At 41.8% G+C, this 21479-nt stretch overlaps 1 protein-coding gene and 1 pseudogene across 2 annotated transcripts in view; one reads left to right on the top strand and one right to left on the bottom strand.

The window, feature by feature from the left end:
- The window catches only part of SCN11A (sodium voltage-gated channel alpha subunit 11), a 149761-nt gene that overhangs the window by 22012 nt on the left and 106270 nt on the right, over window positions 1–21479 (top strand). Inside the window, exons 3-4 of one of the 2 annotated variants that reach the window (XM_047740267.1) lie at window positions 896–1123; window positions 20680–20878. The gene's annotated coding sequence lies outside the window, so the exon portion shown is untranslated. Of the gene's footprint in view, window positions 1–895; window positions 1124–20610; window positions 20646–20679; window positions 20879–21479 lie in introns of those variants that run through there. The other variant, XM_047740276.1, reaches the window with a different exon arrangement.
- On the bottom strand, window positions 8179–9594 carry LOC125106364 (plasminogen activator inhibitor 1 RNA-binding protein-like; annotated as a pseudogene).

Below are 21479 nucleotides of genomic sequence, written 5' to 3' on the forward strand. Positions count from 1 at the left end.
TGTGGAAGCCAAGGCCCAGAATGGGCTCCTGCAAGATTATAGTTACTGGTAGGTGTTACATGACAGCCCAGGTTCCTGACCCTGGGCCAGGATCGTCCTTCCTGGCTTCCCTCTCCTGCCCCCTCCCCTTTCCTGAGCCATCAACCATCTTTATTATGTAGCAGGACACATTTCAGGTAACCATGTAATGCTTTGCTGTTGTCCTTTAATGCATATTGCTGCTGTTTCCCTACTTTCACAGAAATCTCCTTCCCTTAATAAATGAAACTGTTCTTAAAGCTTATTCCAGTAGAATAGTCCATAAGGTTCTTTTATGTTCCTTTAGGTTCATATAGGAGTAGCAGCTTTAAAGTAGCTCCCCACCCTGCTTTTTCAGGTCTTTGGGGTTGTATTCTATAAACTCAGATTTTTCCATTTAAATCAGGGGCTCACCTACTGTTTACCCACGGCCCATTAAACCATTAAGGAAAGTGGTGCCTAGCGGGCCAGGACAATCTGTGCACTTTGTTGGGAGTAAAGCTCATTTCCTCTTGCTCTGTGGAAAATACCCTTTATACTCATGAAAAGTTCCAGGAATTCTGCATCCTGAGCTGGTCCAGTTGTGGTTCCCAACAGAACAGGCAGCAGGGCTACCATTTCCTCTGGAGTACTCAGCTTTTTGGCTACCCCTCCCAGCTCTAAATAGGCCTGGTGTTGACCGTCATCCCTACTTTTGTTTTCTATTCATTCCCATAGTTCTGAGTCAGTGCTGTCTCACTTTTTTGCACTCTGTGTCAGATTCATCCCACTCATTGGAAAGTCTGAGGCCAAGTGGGATCATTCCCTGTTCCTCATGTTTTTTGAACTGCAATTTTCCTGTTGATTGCCCTGTTGCTAACCTCATTCTTTGCCTTAGGATGGCCACTATGGCACTTGACTTCAACAATCTGCCATAAGCTGAAGGCCTGCTGCCCTTTCCCAAGACTATGGATGAGAGTGCAAAAATAGGGACTCAAGACTGATCCCTAAGGACATCCCCATAGTCTCCATCCCACAGCCTGGGAAGCACTGGCTGCCTTGGTTTTCAGTTCTCAGCTGACAGAGCTCTGATTCATACTAAAGCTGACTTGAAGCCATTTTCCAGGTCTGTGTTTCTGAACTTCTTCTTGGGGTGAAGGACTGGGTGGTGATAAGATGGCGGAGAAGAAGGATATGCTGTTTCAACGGGTCTCCCAAAGTGAACCGATTATCTACTAAAGAACTCTGATCACCCATGAAATCAGCCTGAGATTAGAATTATACACTTCTGGATCTCTACAGGGACAGAAGATGCCAATGGACAGGTAAAGTGGAGTAGGAACATTGGACTGATATCAGAAGATAAACAAAAGGGGGAGGGAGCCACCAGAAGGGACCTATGTGAGGGGAGACGGTTGCACCCTTTGCATTTGTCCATCAGTTCAGGAAGTGATGCCTCTGGGTAATAAGAATGTTGCTAATAGATGGGAAGCGCAACTCTAGAGAAGCCTTATAAACACATGGTTGATTGGAGGTTAGGGTTTTTCCTATTGAGGAAGATAAGGAGCCACATCAAATAAACTGTAACCTTGGAAACAGTGACAGGGTAACGACAGACACAGACAGAAGGGTGGAAGTCTGCAGAGGAGTAGACAAAGGAAGACGGGAGAAGACCAACATTAAGGCTTATTCAGCTGCAGCCCAGAGAGTGAGGCACTGTGTCTGGCATTCTGGTGTGTCTCACTCTGGGTTTTAGGCACACCAGTTCTCTACTGCATCAAAAATTTCAGGCTCTGTGTAAGTTTAGGGTATAAAACAAAACAAAAAATGTGTCCACAACTGCCTTGTTCCCTTTGCCTCACTTTCACCCCTAATGAATAAACTTCTGGTTACTAATTTGGCTTCCCTGGAATCCTGATACTGGGACAAGGCTGCCTAGGATAGCAGTCACAATTGTTTTATTAAATAAATGAAATGTTTCTGATGTGTCAAAGCTTAGGACCAAATTCTGGGTCTGACCTGGCCCAACTGTGAGCTCCTCCCTGCTAGACACTACCAATTACTAGAAACTTGAAAAGCCCCCAAATCTCCACTGGTCTCAGGTATAATCTATAATCTATAATCAGTTATAACTATAATCTATAATCTCAGTTGTAATCTCCTGATTACAGTTATAGCAACCTCTCATACATTGCTCCTTGTCCTCCTGCCTTTCCAATGGCATTTGGTTTACAATCTGTGTGGTACAGATTTGGAGAGGGCAGTGACCTTTCTGCACTCCTGCAGTGAGAGTGTGGGGGTAGCTGTGAGGCCTAATTCCTGTTAATGACTGAGATCACCATGCCAGATTTGCCTGCAGTGGTTCTGGGTATTTTGTGGCACTGCTCACCCATTAACTTCCCTTCCTGGAAAGATGTTTTAAAAACCACTTTGCCTTTGGAAGTGAGCCCCTTCTTCTTCAGCGCTCCATGGTTTCTCCATACGAAGTAAATTGTTCTTTTCTTTCAAGGTAAATTGGTCATTTTTCTTCCTCTCAAAGAAAGCAGAAAGAGATCCCTTCATTCACATCCAGAGTCATGTTAAAAAGGATGACTGGTCCCAACACTTAGGTGCCCCGAGCAGCCAGTGCTGCCTGTTCCTCTGAGCATCTCCTCAGGCGTGGCTCTGACTCACGCACAACCCCCTTCTGCCCAGTCCCCAGTGCAGGGCACTGCGGTGCACGTGGTGTGTGCTGTAGGCAGGCTACAGGCCTGGTTTCAGTCTCAGGGTGACCACAGAACAGCGTCCTTGCTTGTGGACCAGAGAGGCTGAATGCAAGGTTGGGGCCATGCTGAAGAGGGCTTGAACTGTTTGCCAGGGAAGTTTTGAGATGTTATGTTGGAGGGAATGGGAGATTTAGGTTTTTCAGCTGAGAGGCAGCCTGCTCATACATGAATTTTCAACTGTCTAGAAAATCAGTTAAAGAAGACGGGCTGGAGTGTTGTAGTGGTCCAGATGCTAGAGGATGAGGGCACACATTAGAGATTGGCAGTGGAGATGGGAAAACCAAGTAAGAAGAGGTTTTGGAGGAACATCATGCAGACCTGACAGAGAAGGGTTTTAGAAAGGGTAACATTTAAAGGTTCAGGGAAGTCCATTTTAAACTTTATTAATTATGTGTTTATTTCACATATTGAAGTCCCTTCCTGTCATAAGCTCATTTGTATGACATGAAGCAGGTCTGCAGAGAATGAACATAGTAATTGCAGCATCTGGAAGACTTGGAAGGTTCAGAAAGCTCTGACTCTCAAAACCTGTGAGCAACACACCACACTCTACCTCCATGATCCCAGAAAGCAGTTGTGGCCTCACTGGAGAGAGCTTGCAGTATCTCCCATGCCTCATTGTCAAATCAGAAATACAGAAATGGAATAGGGAAGGGAAGACTCACACCTACAAGGAATTACAAGACTTTACTACTTGATACTTAAAAAACCTAGGAATCATTGATTGATTGATTGATTGATTGATTCATTCATTCATTCAGCAAATACCATTAAGTAACAACACTTGATTCTAGAAATTCAGTGGTGAGCAGAACCAACAGTGTTCAGTAGCCCTGGTGGAATTTACATAATCCAGAGACAAAGATGGATGTTAATGGATCCCATAAACAAATGGAAAAGTATGGCTGGGAGAAATGCTGAGGAGAGACCTGCAGTGCTCTGAGACTTCAGAGGGGGTGGATTTGGTCCACTCAGGGAGGTTTGTAAAGGTTTTCCCAGGGAAATCTCTTACACTGGTATTTGAAAGGCTAGAAAGTGTTTAAGTAAGTTACGAGGGTAGGAAAGAACGTTCTGAGCAGGAGAACAGCATGTGTAAATACCCTGTGGCTTCAGGAGGCATGGTAAACAATAAGGACAGAAAGGAAACTGTTGTGGCCAAGTGGAAAGGACAGGGAAAGAATGAAGGGATCCAAGGCTGGAGGCACAGGCTAGACCTAATGTTACCTTCATGATATTATTATTCAGGATTACTTTCTATTTATGGCAAATGTTATTAGTTTTTGATGGGTAGTGGTAACATTCAGATTTTTTAGAAGAACATATTTAAGATTAAAAATTGACTTGATTTAAATAAAATAGTAAGTTTATAGTTATACAGGTGGTAAACAGAACTGGCAAAAATTACAAACATGGCTCAGAGACAAGTCTTGTGAAATGAGTATAGATACTGGAGGAAACGGACCTGGTTTGAAATGCTGGTCCTTCCGCTAGTAGCTCAGTGACCCTGGCAATGAGTATCAGTTTTCTTGTCTATAAAATAGGGATGGTAATACCTATGTTATGTGGGTGCTTGCAATGAGTAATGAACTATTGTAGAAGGTTCTGGCAGTGCTTGGCACATCACAGGTAATCAGAGAATGTTCTTGTAAGGAGAAGATAATTTTTTGGAAGCATCAAGGATGGTGATAATGGTGGGGAGAAGCTGAGGGTGGTTTGATTATTCAAATGTTCCTGGCTGGAAATGATACAGATTTGATACAGAATAGTAGCAGGAAGAGGAAGAGAAGAGAAGAGAAAAGAAGAAGAGAGAAGGTAACACTTGAGTTTAAAAAATGACCTCTTAACCAATATGTAGAGAGAAAAACCATGCATCTAAGTGGAAATTACAGAGTGAGTCAAAGTACAGAATTGGGAACTCGTAGGCATATTTGGGGTGGGGGGAGATGGAGATGATCCAGTTTGAGTCACAGTGGGAAATGAGTCTAGAAAGTCAGGTAAGGGTAAGGCCATAGTGTGCAGCTTTATCTTCAGTGTGGACAGTGCAGTGACCAAAACAAGACAGAACAAAAAAATAACATAAACAGTGTAATGACTGACATTTGTTGAGTGCTTATGATGTGTCAGGCAATGTTTGAAATGCTTTACAAACACTATTCATTCTCATATCAACCTCATGCGTCATGTGAATTATTGTTTTCTATAACTTACAGATGAAGAAACTGAGGCACAGAGAGTTTAAGCGACATGTTCAAGGTTGTGTAACTCTTATTCAATGGCTACCAGGGAGTCCTCCAAGCCTCTGAACAGCTCTGGCATGTGTAGGGCAGATGGAGGGGAGGAGCAATGGAGGCAGGCTGGCCAGGGAAGAAACCGTGGCAACATTTCAGACAAACTATGAGAGCTGGACTAGCCCGGAGAAATTCACAGTGAAGCAGAAACCCACTCATTTTGTTTTGTTTTGAGTAGTCACTATGTACTCATCAATAATAATTTTATTCATGTTCTCTTTTTTTTTTTTTTAAGCGGAAATGCACGTGGATCCAAATCTACCATAGGACATCTGATTAAGAGGGTCTGTAGGGAAGTTTTCAGAGATTTGCTTCTCAGCCTTGGTTAGGAATCTCTGCTCTCAAAGGATCCATACTCTGAGCAGTATTGGATATTAAATTATTTCCCCCAGATACTTCTAGTTCTACATTTAATCATAAATCGCTTCCTTCTGAGGGGGAAGGTTCCTCTGGGTTTGGACAGAGAGACTAGAGAAAGCTGAGTTGCTCGGAGTGAAGAGCAGGGAGGATTGGAGACCCTGGTTGCCAAAAAGGGGCATGGGGAGGGAGAAGGATTAAGCCAGTGAGGTCACAAGAGGCCTGAGGCTTTGAGGGGTGACCAAAGAACTGTTCAGATCAGGAGTGTCCAATCTTTGATTTGAAACGGTTTGTGTTTCTGTAATGTACAGGCCTTGCCATCATCTCCCCAGGCCCTCAGGAATACCCCTGCATGCAAAAATGTCTCATGAGTGGCCAATGCTTTGATTGTGTAAAAGCTGAGAAACAATTCTCATACATACAGAAACTCAGTTTGTGATGGTATGTGTATTTTCGTTCTTTAACTTTCAGTATTTGTTTCCTTATGTTTTGTGTCTCATAACAAACCTACAACTGGATTTTTAATTTTTAATCTCATATGACAACACTGTTTGAAACTGGAGAGCTCTATTAACCTTTATAGTGATTACTGATATACTAAGATATATTCCTACTACCTTATTGTTTTCTTTTTTAACTTGCTCTTTTCTAATTTGTTAAAATTTGTCTCTCTTTTTTTTTCTTTTGTAAAAAAGTTGTGGTAAAATACACATAACATGAAATTTTACCATCAGCTACTTTAAGTGTACAGTTCAAGTGTTAAGTACATTCACACCATCATGAGACCAATCTCCAGAACTCTTTCAGCTTGCAGAACTGAAACTCTATATCCATTAAACAACAACCCCCTACTTTCCCCTCCACCTAGCCCCTGGCAACCACCATTCCACTTTCTGTCTCTATCAATTCACTTCTCTAGGTGCCTCATGTATGTGGAATCCTTTTGTGATCGGCTTATTTCACTTAGCATAGTGTCCAACAATCTCCATCCTTGCCTTTTTTTCTTTTTCTTTCTAAGATTTTCTTCTCAACTTGTTTGCAAGTTATACACTCTGTGTCTACTTCTTAGCAAGTTATTTTAACATGCCTACACTAGTTTAAATTTAATCAACATTTTAATCCTACTTAATTAGACAATCTGAGGATCTAAGAATGCTTTAATCCTTCTCCCTGCTATCCAGTATTTTACTTTCTAGCTTACCTTTCACATCTCAAATTGAGCATTATTATTGTTACTGTTATTATTACTAACTTTTAAGTCAGTGTTTGTTTAGCTTTACCCACATAGTAACGTATTTTTTATGTTTGTAAGTGTTAAATTATAGTAGACGTTTACACCAGTGTGGAACGTGCTCAGCATTGTAAGTTCCAAAACACCAGGACAAAAGTTTACCCATCACTAAAAACCAATTACCTCCTTCCTAAGATGTCACACTGGCAGGTAACTAGATTAATAAATCTAATCCAAATGAATAACTCCTGTACTATGCAATTTCTGTTTTAGAAATGCATGGGAGAATGATTCAGCTAAATAGCAGACCTTATATGATTTAAGATCATCAGTATTTTTAAAACTGGATATTACTATACACAGGTAGAAAATACTGAGTGACAAAAGATCTTTAAAACTGTACATGAAATTCCTTTCTTGTTTACCAAAAAAAAAAAAAAAAATCCTGGAAAATCTGTTTGTTGATAATTCTCTCCATGTATGTTTTAGTAAGTGGTGATGCTCCCATTCAAGGAATCCGTCAGCCTAATTTTCTAATGGAGGAAGATGTAAAAGATACTCACCAGTTTCCATGGAACAGGCATCTATCAACTTAAAACCAAAATTAATAGTAATATAGGAAATTCAGAAACAATAAGATTTTTGCTTTACGTTTCATGGATGGTGCTGCTGTTCCAACCTTGTAAAGCAAAGCTGCTGCTTTCCAAATCCCCCAAAATTAACATACTCCCCCATCTTACCATACAAACCAGTGCCCTTCGGTTTCTTTAGAAAAAGGAAGGGCTAAAGGGTTGTTGATCATGGAAGAACAGTTTTGATTTGGGACCTTCCACACACACACATCATGCTGAGTGGCCACTTATTTTACAGAGCAATTTAAATATTATGCAGTAGACAAATTATCTTGGTCCATCCACCCTTTGGAGGGGAAAAAATTCACTTGGTAAGATGTGTATCAATAATAAGTAGCTTAAACTATCACCAACAAAGTATCTAGTTTGGTTTTTAAAATGGGAAAGTCACACATTTTTAAAAGTAAATATAGTTGAAGCTGTGAATCAATTATAATTTTGAACTTAATGAACTATGCAGCAGCAAGGGTTAATAAACCAATGTGCTTTGAATTTGTTCGAGTACTGATATTTCTGTATATAAAGATTTAGCACATATAAAAGCTATTATGAGAAGTGAAATAAAATTTTCCCCAGCAATGAAAATACTAAGTTAAAATACTAAAGTAGTATTAGTATTTCACATAGCATAAAAATGGACAAATCAAAGTTTACATGACCCAACTGACCATGTATGAAAATGCAAAGCGGGTATTAAAATTGATATTATGTCCAATATTTAAAACTAGTTTGTAATTGGGAGAATATCTAAATCCTTATATAACAAGTGAAACAAAAGCTTTAAATTGGTATACACTGTTCACACATGAATCTCAAGTTTGGAAATGCATTTTTCCAAGCAGCATTACAAAAGTATTCATGAAGAATGCATAATCTCTGAAAATTATGAAAACATCCCTGCTACCAAAACATGTCTAAATGCAAACTGACTACCATATTGTTACTTCTGTGTAGTGAGAGAAGGTTCATTTTCAAAACAGATAAAATTCAGTCTTTAGGTGTGAATGGTATGAATGACAGTCTTTTTTTTTTTCTTTAAATTCTTAGGTTGTTTGGGATCCTTAAGCATGCAAAACCTCAGATGGGAGGGTCCACAGAAGAACCAGGATTGTCTTATGGCATCCAGTTAAGGCAGAGCTGGGAATGCCTCAGGATCAACTATGCCAGGAATAGAAGCACTTGAGTTGTCAGGTCTGCTGCCATGGTTTGGCATTTTGATGTCCACCATGCCCAAGGCCATATTATCCTCTCCTGCCAGCATGTCCTGAGTGACCAAAGTCTCCAAAACTTATCTCCAGCTGAGATATTGTATCATTAGCTGGCTTCTGGAAATGATGGTCCATAACCCAATCAAATGATGGTCCAAGAACAAATCACTTCTTCCACTGCCCTTCCGTACCTTCATTTAGTTTTCAGATATTAAATTCTACTTTTGCCCAGTTCTTATTCTGAATAGCTTTCCTCTCATCCAAAGTAATTTCTTTTGGATCCTCTTCCCTTATTTCTTCAACATCATTCTCCTTATCGTCAGTGTCTGCAACTGGATATTCTTCACCTTCTGGTGTTTCCTCAGTCCCACTTGATTGATCCAAGTTACTGCAATTACAACATACTTGTTCGAATTGTATTTTGGGGACTCTGTTAATTCATCTTGACAGTTCTCCGGTTGTGAGATCTGCTACCTCCACATTTGTCCTCATGCTTCAGGACACTATAATGTCACTTCCATGATGCCTTTCAAATTCACGTTTGTCACCAGAATGAAATCTATTTCCTTGTCCCATTCCATGTCCAGAGTCTCCTCAACCTCTTCCAAGACCACTACAGACTTGGATAGGCCAGTCAGTAATCTGTCCACCCACTGAAAAGTCTCCTCCTTCATCCTTTTCTTCAAGTGGCTTTTTAAATCGTCGTCACAAGGTGGTCACCTTTCTGGTCTCCTGTTAATTATTTTCCCTTCATGCTGCAGCTGTTGATTAGGTCTTCTTTGAACCACCTCTTATTCTTTCTTTCTTAAACGCCATGGGCAGCTGCATCTCCTCTTTCTTGTCAGCCACACTAACGTTGGGGGGTGGCAGGCAGTGGGTTCTTATGGTCTTTCTGGGACTCTTTAGGCAGCTGTTTGCCTTCTGCATTGGAGTTGGTCTGGACTGTGGCTTGAGCTGCCCTCTTGGCCCCAGGACCCCCAAAACCATCCTCACTGGCTTCTTTTTTCTTGTTCTCTGCTGCTTCCATACCTCACAGGGGCCCGATTCATTGTCTGATTACCAGTCAAATCAGTTGGTGACCACACAGCTGAAGCCTTCTTGTAAGTGCCAAAGCATGATGGTGGCTCCGTGGCCTGTTCCTCCACAGATTGCAGCTGGCAGTGCTGAACCAAGAGCACCTGCCTGAGCTCTTCCCACAAGATGGTTGGGGCCCACATTAACATATTTTTACTCAGCATCCTTTTATGTGTCTCAGACTTTCCATCTGGGAAAATTTTTCTTCAGCTTGAGGTATATTTTTAATGAGGATCTTTTGTTGATACTTTTCTTAGTTATTGTCTTAATTGTCTATATTTCACTCTTGTTCTTAAAGATATATTTGTTAACTTGGAATTTTAGGTTTACCTTTTTCCCCTCTCTCTTGTCCCATTGGACATTTTATTCTGTTCCTTTCCGGATTAATTTTTGCTGTTAAAGTGTCAGCCATCCATCAGAAAGGATGAATACCCAACTTTTGTATCAACATGGACGGGACTGGAAGAGATTATGCCGAGTGAAATAAGTCAAGCAGAGAGAGTCAATTATCATATGGTTTCATTTATTTGTGGAGCATAAGAAATAACACAGAGGACATGGGGAGATGAAGATGAGAAGGGAGTTGAGGGAAATTGGGGGGGAGATGAACCATGAGAGACTATGGACTCTGAAAAACAATCTGAGGGTTTTGAAGGGGCAGGGGGTGGGAAGTTGGGTGAGCCTGGTGGTGGGTATTATGGAGGGCATGTATTGCATGGAGCACTGTGTGTGGTGCATAAACAATGAATTCTGGTACACTGAAAATAAATTTTAAAAAATTAAAAATTAAAAAAAAGTGTCAGCCATCAATTAAATTACCATGCATTGGTACATGATTTGTCTTTTCTCCATGGAAGCTTTTACAATCTAGTCACTTTTGGTATTCTGAATTTTTTTATTAAAAATTTTTTCCTTTCTTTGGATTTATGGAGATTCTTGGACTTGAAGATTAATCTTTTCTAACAATTCTGGGAATTTCTCCACTATTATCATATACTTTGAATGTTCTTTTCTTCATTCTATTATTTCCTTATGAAACTTCAAATTGAATTTATGTTAATTAGGCTTAATCTATCTTCCATGTTGCCTAACTTGTCTTACTAATTTTCTATCCTGGGCTGTACTTTGGTCTAATTTCCTTATATTTATCTTCTAGTTTTAAATTTTTTCTCTTCATATATGTCTAATCTGCTGTTTTATTTCTGTATTGCATTTCTAATTGTAGTTACTAAATATTTTACCTTTTAGATATTCTTTTTGATTCATTTTAAAATTTGCAAAGATCATTGTTTATAGTCTCTTGTTCCCTCACATTTTTAAGCTTCTTTATTAAAACCTAACTTTTCAAAAAAAAAAAACAAACCTAACTTTTCTGTAAGATAATTCCAGAAACTAAAATCTTTATGTTGTCTATTACTTTGACTGGTTCTCACTCATGATGACTTACTTCCTTGTGTGTTTTGTGATTTTGATTGTGGACTGCTAAGTTTTGTATTTTTGTTTTAAAATTTTTATTTATTTATTTATTTATTTATTTTAAGATTTTGTTTATTTATTTGTCAGAGAGAGAGAGAACGAGCACAGGCAGACAGAGTGGCAGGCAGAGGCAGAAGGAGAAGCAGGCTCCCTGCCGAGCAAGGAGCCCGATGCGGGACTCGATCCCAGGACGCTGGGATCATGACCTGAGCCGAAGGCAGCTGCTTAACCAACTGAGCCACCCAGACATCCCTGCTAAGTTTTATTAAAACATTATTGTGGGAATTTTTTACGGTCCTGGATCACAGTGCAACTTCTCCAGAAAGGATTTGTGTTTACTTTTGCCAGTCTCCTTCTATAGGCAGATTTTATTTCTTGTTCACCTTGCATTATGTACATAAACCCTTTGATGCTCCCACCTTACACAGTGGACTACTCTTAGATATCCCACTTCAGATGGGCCCTAGGCTTTCTGGCCTGACCCACACCCTGTGAAGACTTGTATTAGAAACCTAAGGTCTCTAAGTCTTGTCAGAGATCCTTTAGATAAAAGGTGGTTCCAATACTTTTCCATTCAAGGGTTTCTGTTTTGTCTATCTGTAGAGTCCTTAGAGCTTTTTAAACATTTTAATTTTCCATATTTTATTTATTTGTTTATTTATTAATTAAAAGACTTTGTCAGAGAGATAGAGTGCATGTGTATACGCTCAAGCAGCGGGGAGTGGCAGGCAGAGCGGGCAGAGGAAAAAGCAGGCTTCCTGCTAGGCAAGGAATTTGTGGGTTTTAATCACAGGACCCTGGGATCATGACCTGAGCCGAAAGCAGCCACTTAACCTACTGAGCCACCCAGGTGTCCCTTATTTTATTTTTTTCCCCTTATTTTATTTTTTTTAAGAAAGAGAGTGAGAGTGGGGGAGAATCAGGAAGGCAGAATCTTAAGCAGGCTCTGTGCTCAGTGTGGAGCCTGACGTGGGGCTCAGTCTCATGACCCTGAGATCATGACTCAAGCTGAACTCAAGAGTTTGTTGCTTAACTGACTGAGACACCAAGGTGCTCCTAATTTTTCATCTCTTACCGTTTTATCTCGTATATTAGTTGTTTCAACTGCACAAAATTTTCAAGGTATCTAACTCTCTATACTGTTGGAAATGTTGCTCCAGGGTCTTTAAGCTCACATTTTCTATTACAAAAGCCATTATCCCGTATTCTATTCTTTGTTAGCATTTTAATTTTGAGATGTATGTTTGTGTAGTGTATGTAAATATAAATATATATACATATAAATATATAATCACTTCTTTTTCCTGTACTGACTCCTGACTCTAAGAAGAGCCTGTAAGCCTCTAATTAACAGTCTTGTGAACAAGTTTTTTCTCCTGAGATAACATTTATTTACACAAAAACTTAATGAAAGAAGTATAGCAATTAAAAACTATTCCTTGTGATAAAACTGTAGGTTGAGAATAGTCTTTAAACATAAGATTAAATATAAATTTAAATTTGTGCTTAGGAAAAAGGATATGGTCTTCAAACTTATACTTGGTGTTATATCTTATAACCTTCTTTTTCTATTTCTGTAACCATAAAAATGTCTCTTGGTAGTATTTGTTAAACTATCTTGTAGACATGTAGACTTCAACATTTGAATGTTGTCTTCCATATCAAGTAACTATAACTCTCCAAACCTTGCTAATTAATTGTCGTGTAAACATTATGTGTGAAATTCTAGTCTTTAACAGTTCTAAAGTTTCTAAATTTCTTTCTTTGCTGATGTTACCAGGCTCGCTTTCCCTGCTTCTCCCTTTGGCCACAGGATTATTAATAAAATCCCAGACTCTAACAGATGATTTGTCTTAAACTAAACTAAGTGTTAGAAAGATTTTTTTTTTTTTTTCTGTGCAGCCCACAACAAGTTCAATGTCGGTTCTCTCAACTGAGTAAAGGAAGAAGCTGTGTCTTACTCTTTTCTGGGTCTCCTTAACCCTCTCCCCCACTAAGTCCTTTATAATTTAGTAGGACTTAGGTTATATATGTATACTGAATAGAACAGAAGCATAAGGAAAAAAACTGTCAAAAATCCAAGTTTTTGAACAGAGATTAAATCTGTTATTGAGGCTACCTGGCTTTCTTTAGGGTGAGAGATATCTGAGTGGGGTCCAGTGGGGGCAAGTTTGGTGTTTAGAGACTAAGGGATCATAAGGTGACCTCCTGACTCTCATACCACCTCTCTGACTCTCTCTGCTTTAGGACACTTGGCTGTAGACAGCTACAGCCTGTAGGGAAGCAGATTGTGGATAACGGGACAGGGCCACTGCAGGGGGCTAGGGATTGAGGTTGGCCCCATGCTTGTCATCCCTGTATGATGGGTTTGTGGTCCTGGAGAGGCTGCAAGCCTGAGACTGCTGCCACCTCCCATCCTGTTCAGCCAGGCACAGCGCTTTGTTCTCTTCAATTAACTGTGCATAACAACAAGGAGTGAAACCAAGTGATTTAAGCAATAATTTATCATATTCAGTTCACCATTAACAGCCATCTAGTGTTTCCTTTGCCCTTTTAAATGAGTCTTTGTTCTGGTGCTCAGCTCTTCTGTGTATTTCATAAGCTTTTAGTGAGCCTTTCCCTCCCTCTCTCTCCCTCTCTCCGGCCCTCCTCCTGCTTTCCTTGAGCTCTGAAGCACAAGTGTCTTTCTGGAAGCAGCTGAGCCGTCTCTCATCTAGCTTCCTTCATTCCATTTAATAGGGAACTTGAATGTTAATTTATGACCATGAATTCCAGGCTGGGTGCTGCTTGATGCAAGGGAAGAGGACACAGTCTTTGCCCTGGAACAGCCTGCAACCTAGATGGGGTGATGAGGCTCATCCAACATGAAATGGGCAGATGAGGAAGTGGGGGACAGTCGATGTCACCAAAGTAAAACTTTGCTGTGAGAAAAGCTCCCTAGAGTCTCCTCTTCAGCTTCAGCTGAGTTCTGAATGTTGGTGTGGATTCAGGGAGGACGTAAGGGATAGGCCAATCCGTGCAGGGTCCTAGCAGGAGCACGGTGTGGATTTGGGCATGAGCCTCCAAATAGCTTGAGAGTAGGTAATAAGATCAGGGAGGTGAGCCTTAGCCAGGCCAGCACCACCCAGGGTGGCCATTTGTCTGCCTGCTTGCTGCTTTGTCTCCTCTTTGGGATCACCAGGTCTGTGAGCCTCCCTTTCTTAACCTCATGTTGTTTAGGGTATGGGGAGCCCAAGCTTACAGAAGAAATCAGGTAGTGGCCCCAGGGAAACTTTAGGTTTTCTGGGTCTTATTTACTTTCACGTGTCTTTTCTGCTGGGTTTCCTCTCTCTCTCTCTCTTTTTCTCTCTCTCATTCTATGTATGAGTGAGTCTGAATGCATACCTGGGCTCCCAGGGACCCTCATCAGACACTTGTGCTCTGGATTTGGGCCTTGGGTGGTAGTAAGAGAATTGGGGCAACAGGGCTGTATCTTTGAGTCACTGAGACTGTGAGACCCTCAGACCCCACGGGGACCCTGGTAGCAGCTTTGTCTTTCTGTTGAAGTCTGTTGGGCTTCCTGACAGTAGAAGATGTGTCTAAGGGTGTGGAGGTAGGGAAGCCTGGGCCTTCAGAGGGCCTGAAGGAGACCCACACAGGGCTTTTCTCTTGAGCTAGGTACCAGGGCTCTGGGAGTTCACTGAAGGTCCCATCGTCAGGGTGCGCCTACTGCCGACTGACCTGACCCCATCTAAGAAGAAAATTCATGCTGGGTGTTGTGGGGGAGTGGTCTCACTGGCCTTAAGGGGCTGAGATGATGACAAGTTGGACTGTTCAGGGCATAGATAATTCAAGAGTGGAGAGGAGCAGAGGGGGAAAAGCTGCAGAGAGACCCCAATGGTCTGACTCTCCAGGCCTCTAGGAACCTGTGTATACACACTCACTTCATGGTGTCTTTTAAGACTAAGCTGCCTTAAAAATAAGGCATCAAAAAATTAATTGAAATTTCTGTTATCCATTTTAATTTCTAATATTAAATGTAAAATTGACAGCAAACAAAGTAAGACAGTATTACCTTTGGTTCCAAATTATGGCAGTCCAATGAGGTGGAGACATGCTTATTAAAATTTCTTTTGCAGAGAACATACTATTTATTTGAAGGGAATACTAAGATAAATTGCTTGAGATGGCAGATGAGACCCAAGGGCATGCATTTTAAAAAAGTAGGGAATATTGTTCAAACTGTTAAACTCAAGTCATGGAAAGAAATTTGCCTCATTCTTGAGAGGAAAGTGTTAGGAAATTAAAGTGAATAAAAAGAACTGAGGGCCCAGTGGGGCTGGGGAAGGCCAAGAGAGATTTCCCCAGGCCAAAAGCAAGGGACAGCAGGAGTGGGTCCAGGAGACAGCTGAGGGGCAGACAGCTAACATCTGTGCTACAGATAAAAGGATATATTCTTCCGATAGCCACTGATGGCCACAGGCTCAAGTATTCCAGAGGTTTTGGTCAGGTCACCTTTTATGGAGGTAGCCAGAGGAGCTACCGTGCCCCAGATTTCGAAGAGAGCTGAGTATCATCATGTTTGGTTTCTGTGTGAAGCACTTATCCAAGATGCAGCTGAAGAGGAGGGTCTTCCGACGCCTCCTGTGACACCCAGTCCCTCTGTTTCTGAACTTGAACCTCAGAAAACCTTGTTTCTCTTCCATACACATTGTGAATTCATTTCCAGATGGCTTTACATTTGCTCCAGAAATACCAATATACATTTTCTGCTCAGTCAGGAAAAAGCACAGAAAAAGCTGAAATGACAAAACAACTAGGGCATCACTGAGGCAAACCTTTCTGAATTCTTCAAAGGACACTCAGCTGCAGTCCCAAGACCACTTTTCAGCCTCTAGGGTATTAAGGGCTACTGGAAAGGAGAGTTGAGGAGTGGGGCTGGAATGGGTGGTCAGGCAAGGCAGCTTCATAGGTCAGATGTATTTCTTCCTGTCCCTACAGCTCAACTCCTTTCCTCTCTGTGTTCTCTGAGGAGTGAATGCACAGAGGTCTAATGTCAGGCAGGCCCCTGAGTGCTCCAGCCTAGACCTGTTCCTCTTGTTTGCGCGTTGGGAGTGCTGTCCCTTTAAGATTTTTTTCCTTGCCTTTTTCCCTTCCCTTCCTCCTCACCAAGGGCAAACAGAGAAGAATGAAGCCAGGGTAAATTGAGAAAATATTTGAAGCCTATTAAGTGTGGCTACAAGTTTATTGTGATTCTTAAGTTAATTATATCCTTTTTGACTTCCAGCCAGTCCCTTCACTGGGCTTGCATATAGACTTGGCCACCTATCCCAGCCTCAGGCTGGCGGCATGCCTGTCTGCCTGCCTAGTTCTCTGCCTCCCTCCCTTCCTTCCTCCACCTAGTCCCCTCTCCCTCCTATGCAAACAAGTTAGCAATCCACTGTAGCTTAAATATGGGAGGGGCTGTGGTGGGTATCAAGAATTTGGAACGTGGGTACTTGTATCTGTGGGGGTGGGGTGGTAAGGGCACTGTAGCTAGCAGGCAGCCACGTGTGTGAACACTGACTCTTACCACAACCACCTACATTTATTTTAGCTTGTGCTCTTCAGTTCACAAAGTGGTGTAATCCCCCGATCATTTAAACCTCATGAATGCTGTGGACAGTAGGTGTTATCAGTGCCATTTCTGGAAGAAGAAACCAAGATTTAGAGACACTTTAAAAAGAGAGCTCATGGCTTTTAGGTGGCACAACAATGTAGGATTGGTGTCCGGTCTTTTTGGTTTCCAAAGATCCATAAAGTTGTATCTTTGTTTAATATTTAAGAGTGTACAAAGAGAAGTTCATACAAATTGCCTCATTTAATCCTTATAACATTGTGATGTTGGTGCTGTCCCCATTTGGGGGTTCTTTAGGAGCTGCTTCTCCTGGATCCATTCACAGCTTGGCAGTGAGAACTGCCTGACCTCCAGGTCCCTGACCTTTGTTGATGGTTCAGAGTCAGGTGCTGGAGCCAAGTGGGATGATTCAGGTCCTTCCCCAGGGATTTTTGTGTCCTAGAATAAAAGGGCTTTGCATTTAAACACGTAGGTCCACTAGGACCACAGAAAGCTAGTGTACAGTAGAAAAGTGGAGCGTAGAGGCTGAGGAATAGCAGTAGAAACAAGAGATGAAGAGAGATGGAGCGTTCTGAGTTTCCTACAGGTCTTCAGTTTTTGGTTCTATCCATGAGGGTTCACAGCATTTCTTCCTTGGATTCTATGTGACACCTGTGATCCTTGCCAATAAAGTCTCTTTTCTGCTCATACTGTATACTGTGCTTAGGATTTTGTTACTTGCAACTAAAAGGCTCCTCAATACCACATACCAGAAATACACATCATATCAGCATACATATCAGAAAGTAGAAGCACAGTGAACTAAATGCTAAATGCAGGAGCTAGAAATGAACTGTAGAAGTTAGAGGATGAAGCAGTCTTCATTCTTGTGTTGCAAGAGACCTCAGGAGGTGGACATTGAAACCTTTGTCCAGTCTCTACATGTATGTACAAGCCTTTGGCTGACCCTGTGGCATTAGGGGAAGGCAGAATATACAAGAACCAGCTTTTAGGAGGTTTCTGAGTAGAGCAGCTGCTTTTGGTACCACTGCTACATTTCCTCAGATCACCTCTGACTTCAGCTAAATCAGTCACAGCCAATTAGTTCCCCTTGGTTAGTTTGCTCCCCCCAAATTTCCCCACAAATATTCCATCCACTTTTGCTGGCACACCTGCTGTGGTGCATGTCACTACCCTCAGCGTTACCCATGAACATTGTTTACTTGCATGGATGTTTTATTGTCAGTGAGATACCAATAGGGGTGCACATCAGGGAAACAGAAGATTTGGCGGTTATATGTTATCAGAAGCTTAAGATTTTGCCAGTGCCAGGCCTGTGACTCAATACAAGTTCAAGTTCAAACTCCTTAGTGGTGTTCAAATGGTATGCAAGGCCATGCAAAATCTCCTCTTCCCTAGTGTCCCTCTCCTTGTCATCTCTCCATCCTCATAGAACCACTTGAAATTCTCTACACATGTCCTGTCCTTCCAGGCCTGTGTGTCCTTGTTCCGGCTTTTCCTAGAAAGTCCATCCCTACTTTCTCTGCATATTGAGTTCTCATTCATTGTCTCAGCCTCAGCTCAAATCCTACCTCTTCTTGGAAGCTTTCCCAAAATGATTTGCTCCCTGATCCCTTCTGTGGAGACCTCTTTTTGCATCTTGCTTGCAGCTTCTTGATGCTGTCTTTCTTGCTTATAGTTCTTTGTACATTTTTCTTTCTCATGCAGCAGACGGCATGCTCCTTAAGGACTCAGGTCTTGTTTTGGTATTTTCAGATATTCGGAATAGTGGAAGTTCAATGTCATCTTTGCTAAATAAACGGATGGGTGGCTGCAGTTAAAGCTGATGATTCTGACTTGGCCACTGATGTCAAAGGTTGTTAGCTTATCAGATGGCAAGACTGAAACCAGCAGCGTCTTGCTGCCTGCTAGCACCCAAAGAGAGGTGACAATGCTGAATGGGTCCAAGAAAGCAAATGTGGGGCATCCTGACCCTGTGCTGATATTAGCATCTTCTTACTATGAGGACTCAACACAGGGATTCTGCTCCAGCTTTCTTTTTTCTTTTTTTAAATTAACAGATAATGTATTATTTGCTTCAGGGGTACAGGTCTGTGAATCATCAGTCTTACACAATTCACAGCACTCACCATAGTGCATACCCTCCCCAGGGTCCATCACCCAGCCACCTTATCCCTCACAACCCCCTCCCTTCCAGCAACCTCAGTTTGATGCCTGAGATTAAGAGTCTCTTATGGTTTGTCTCGCTCCCTGGTCCCATCTTGTTTCAATTTTCCCTCTCTTCCTCCATCACCCAGGCCCTGCCTCTCGAATTCCTCATATCAGTGAGATCTTACGATCAGATACTCGTCTTTCTCTAATTGACTTATTTTGCTTATCTGCTCCAGCTTTCAAATGCATATTTGCCTTCCCCAAGTTCTCCAGGGAAGGAGGGAGTCTGGGGAAAGTCCTGAATGCAAATCCCTTACTGTTCAGCTGGTCCTTGTTTGTATGTTACTCTTTAGAAGCCCTTACATTTGGAATAATTTGCATTCACCTTGAAGATGAAGCTAGGATGTTCTCTGAAACTTCAGGGTGGGAAGTCAGAAAATGACTTAATAGCTTAGGAAAATAATATTTGCGAAGAGTTTATATTTAAAAAGGACAGGACCTGGGGCGCCTGGGTGGCTCAGTGGGTTAAGCCGCTGCCTTCGGCTCAGGTCATGATCTCGGAGTCCTGGGATCGAGCCCCGCATCGGGCTCTCTGCTCTCTCAGGGAGCCTGCTTCCTCCTCTCTCTCTGCCTGCCTCTCTGCCTGCTTGTGATCTCTCTGTCAAATTAAAAAAAAAAAAAAAAAAAAAAAGAAGTTTAAAAAAAAAAAAAAGGACAGGACCTTTTAAGATAATGGATTTAGAGGCCTCCTTTACCTCTTGCCACATGTTTTTATCCATATAAAAATGCTTATTTATTAACTCTAAGTACTTCTCCTGTTCTTTGGTCTTCTGTTAATCTGAGAATCACTCTGAAATCAGAGAGGGTTAGAATTTCTGATCATCACTGCTTTAAAAAGTGAGGGCATATACATTGTGCCCAGCCTGGTACTATTCCCATGTCTGTGATTTCAATTTCTCTGTGTGGGATCTAGGTGTTGAGTCAGTTGGGGGATAAAAACAACCAGGCCTTTTCCCTCTTAAAAAAGAAGATACTTATATCCAGTGTTTGCAGTATAGCTATCATCACATTTGCTTCTGAAGACTAAGGAGGTTTGAAAGAATTATCCCATTTTATACAAAGAAAATTAAGACTCAGAGAAATTCAGTGCTTTATCCAATACCATGCAGCTTTACTGGTAGAGCTGGGATTTATGCCCAGTTCTTTTGACTAGTGTTCAGTGCCACTTCTGGCAGGACCCAAATCTGCCTGTAATTCTACTCCAACACTCCTTTAAACACCTACTTCCTACCTCCTGCCCCCATGTAAACACCCATCTTGAATTGTTTATCCCTGTTGGTTGTCAGCTAGCCTCTGGAAAGTGACAGTGGCCGAAAATAGCTTATGGTGTGACACTTTACAAAGATATCCAAGTTGTCCTTGAGAATTAGTAAAACAAAAGCTAACTCTGGGGATTTTGGGGTTTGAGAACAGATACATTCTGGAGTTGCTTTGGAGGCCAAGGGATTTTCTTGGTGTCCCTTATGACAACCACATAGGCAAGCATGTGTTTTCATAAGTGGGGACCCCAAGTGTTGGTGGCAAAGAAAAAAGAAAGGAGGCGCAGCTGACTGGGTACCTTACGAGCAATTTCACATTGTGGGCCTTAGTAAGTCCTGGGGGGCAAAACCCCAGAGCGCTTGGGTTAGGTGGCCTGCAGGCTACGCTGCCTGGAGAAGCCCAGCATGGCTTTTCAGATGGACTCTTCGCAGTTCTCTCGCCCACTTGGAGGAGGTCAAAGAAAAAAAACCAACCTGTTTCTTTATTAATGATGCTTTCTGCAGAGTTAGATTAAGCGCTGATTAAAGGCAGATGCTTCCAAAGTATAAATGTAAGTACCATCTCAGTCACTTCTCCGGTTACAGGGTTTCCTACACGATTCTTTAAAATCACTTTGGCCGTGTTCCCATTTGCCTTCCTCACGCTCTCCACCCAGCTTCCGAGCCGCCCCTCCCAGAAGGCCTCCAACTGCCAGGAGCAGGAGCTCAGACTCTGAGAGACTTGCGTGGAGAGCTTTGAGAGGTGCCACTGGGGCTGCTGTCTGGAGCCACCTAACCAAGGCAGGTAAGTCCTCTGGGCTGGGGCAGCCCTATTCTTCTGTGCTTTCAAGGCTAGACCTGTCACTGTTGAACTTGCTGTGTTTTTTTCCATCAGGATGGGGTACAGGCCTTTTGTAATAATTTCCTGCTCAAATCAGAGTCAGGAACCAGGTACAAGATGCATGGCTCAGGTTACGGGGTCCATGGAGGTGGTTCTCCTCCTTTCAAGTGCTCTGAGAAGGCCTGAGGCCACGGGGACAGGAGACAGCTACGGGCCTAGTAAGTGCTCACAACACTGGGCTTCATGTCAGGAATTGGGTTTTTCTAGAGAAGATATGTTCAAGTCTTATTTCCTGAGACTATCATGCAAATCCTCCAAATAGTTTCTGAGTTCTCTGTGCCCAATTAATTTAATGAGAAATTAATCTATACTTAAAATTTTTTTTTCTGAAGAGCTAATCAATCTGGGATTGATTTTGGATTGAGATCAGTTGCATCAAAGTCTGTTCATGTTCATTTGTTTTCTGATTTTCTTATGGGATATTATTTTTTGTAAGCGGCATTGATGGACCTGGCTTCTGTGTAACCAAAGTTAAGATCTTGTTGTTTAGACAACCACCCCAAAT

The sequence above is a fragment of the Lutra lutra genome, chromosome 1 (assembly GCF_902655055.1).
Source record: "Lutra lutra chromosome 1, mLutLut1.2, whole genome shotgun sequence".
Classification (NCBI taxonomy): domain Eukaryota; kingdom Metazoa; phylum Chordata; class Mammalia; order Carnivora; family Mustelidae; genus Lutra; species Lutra lutra.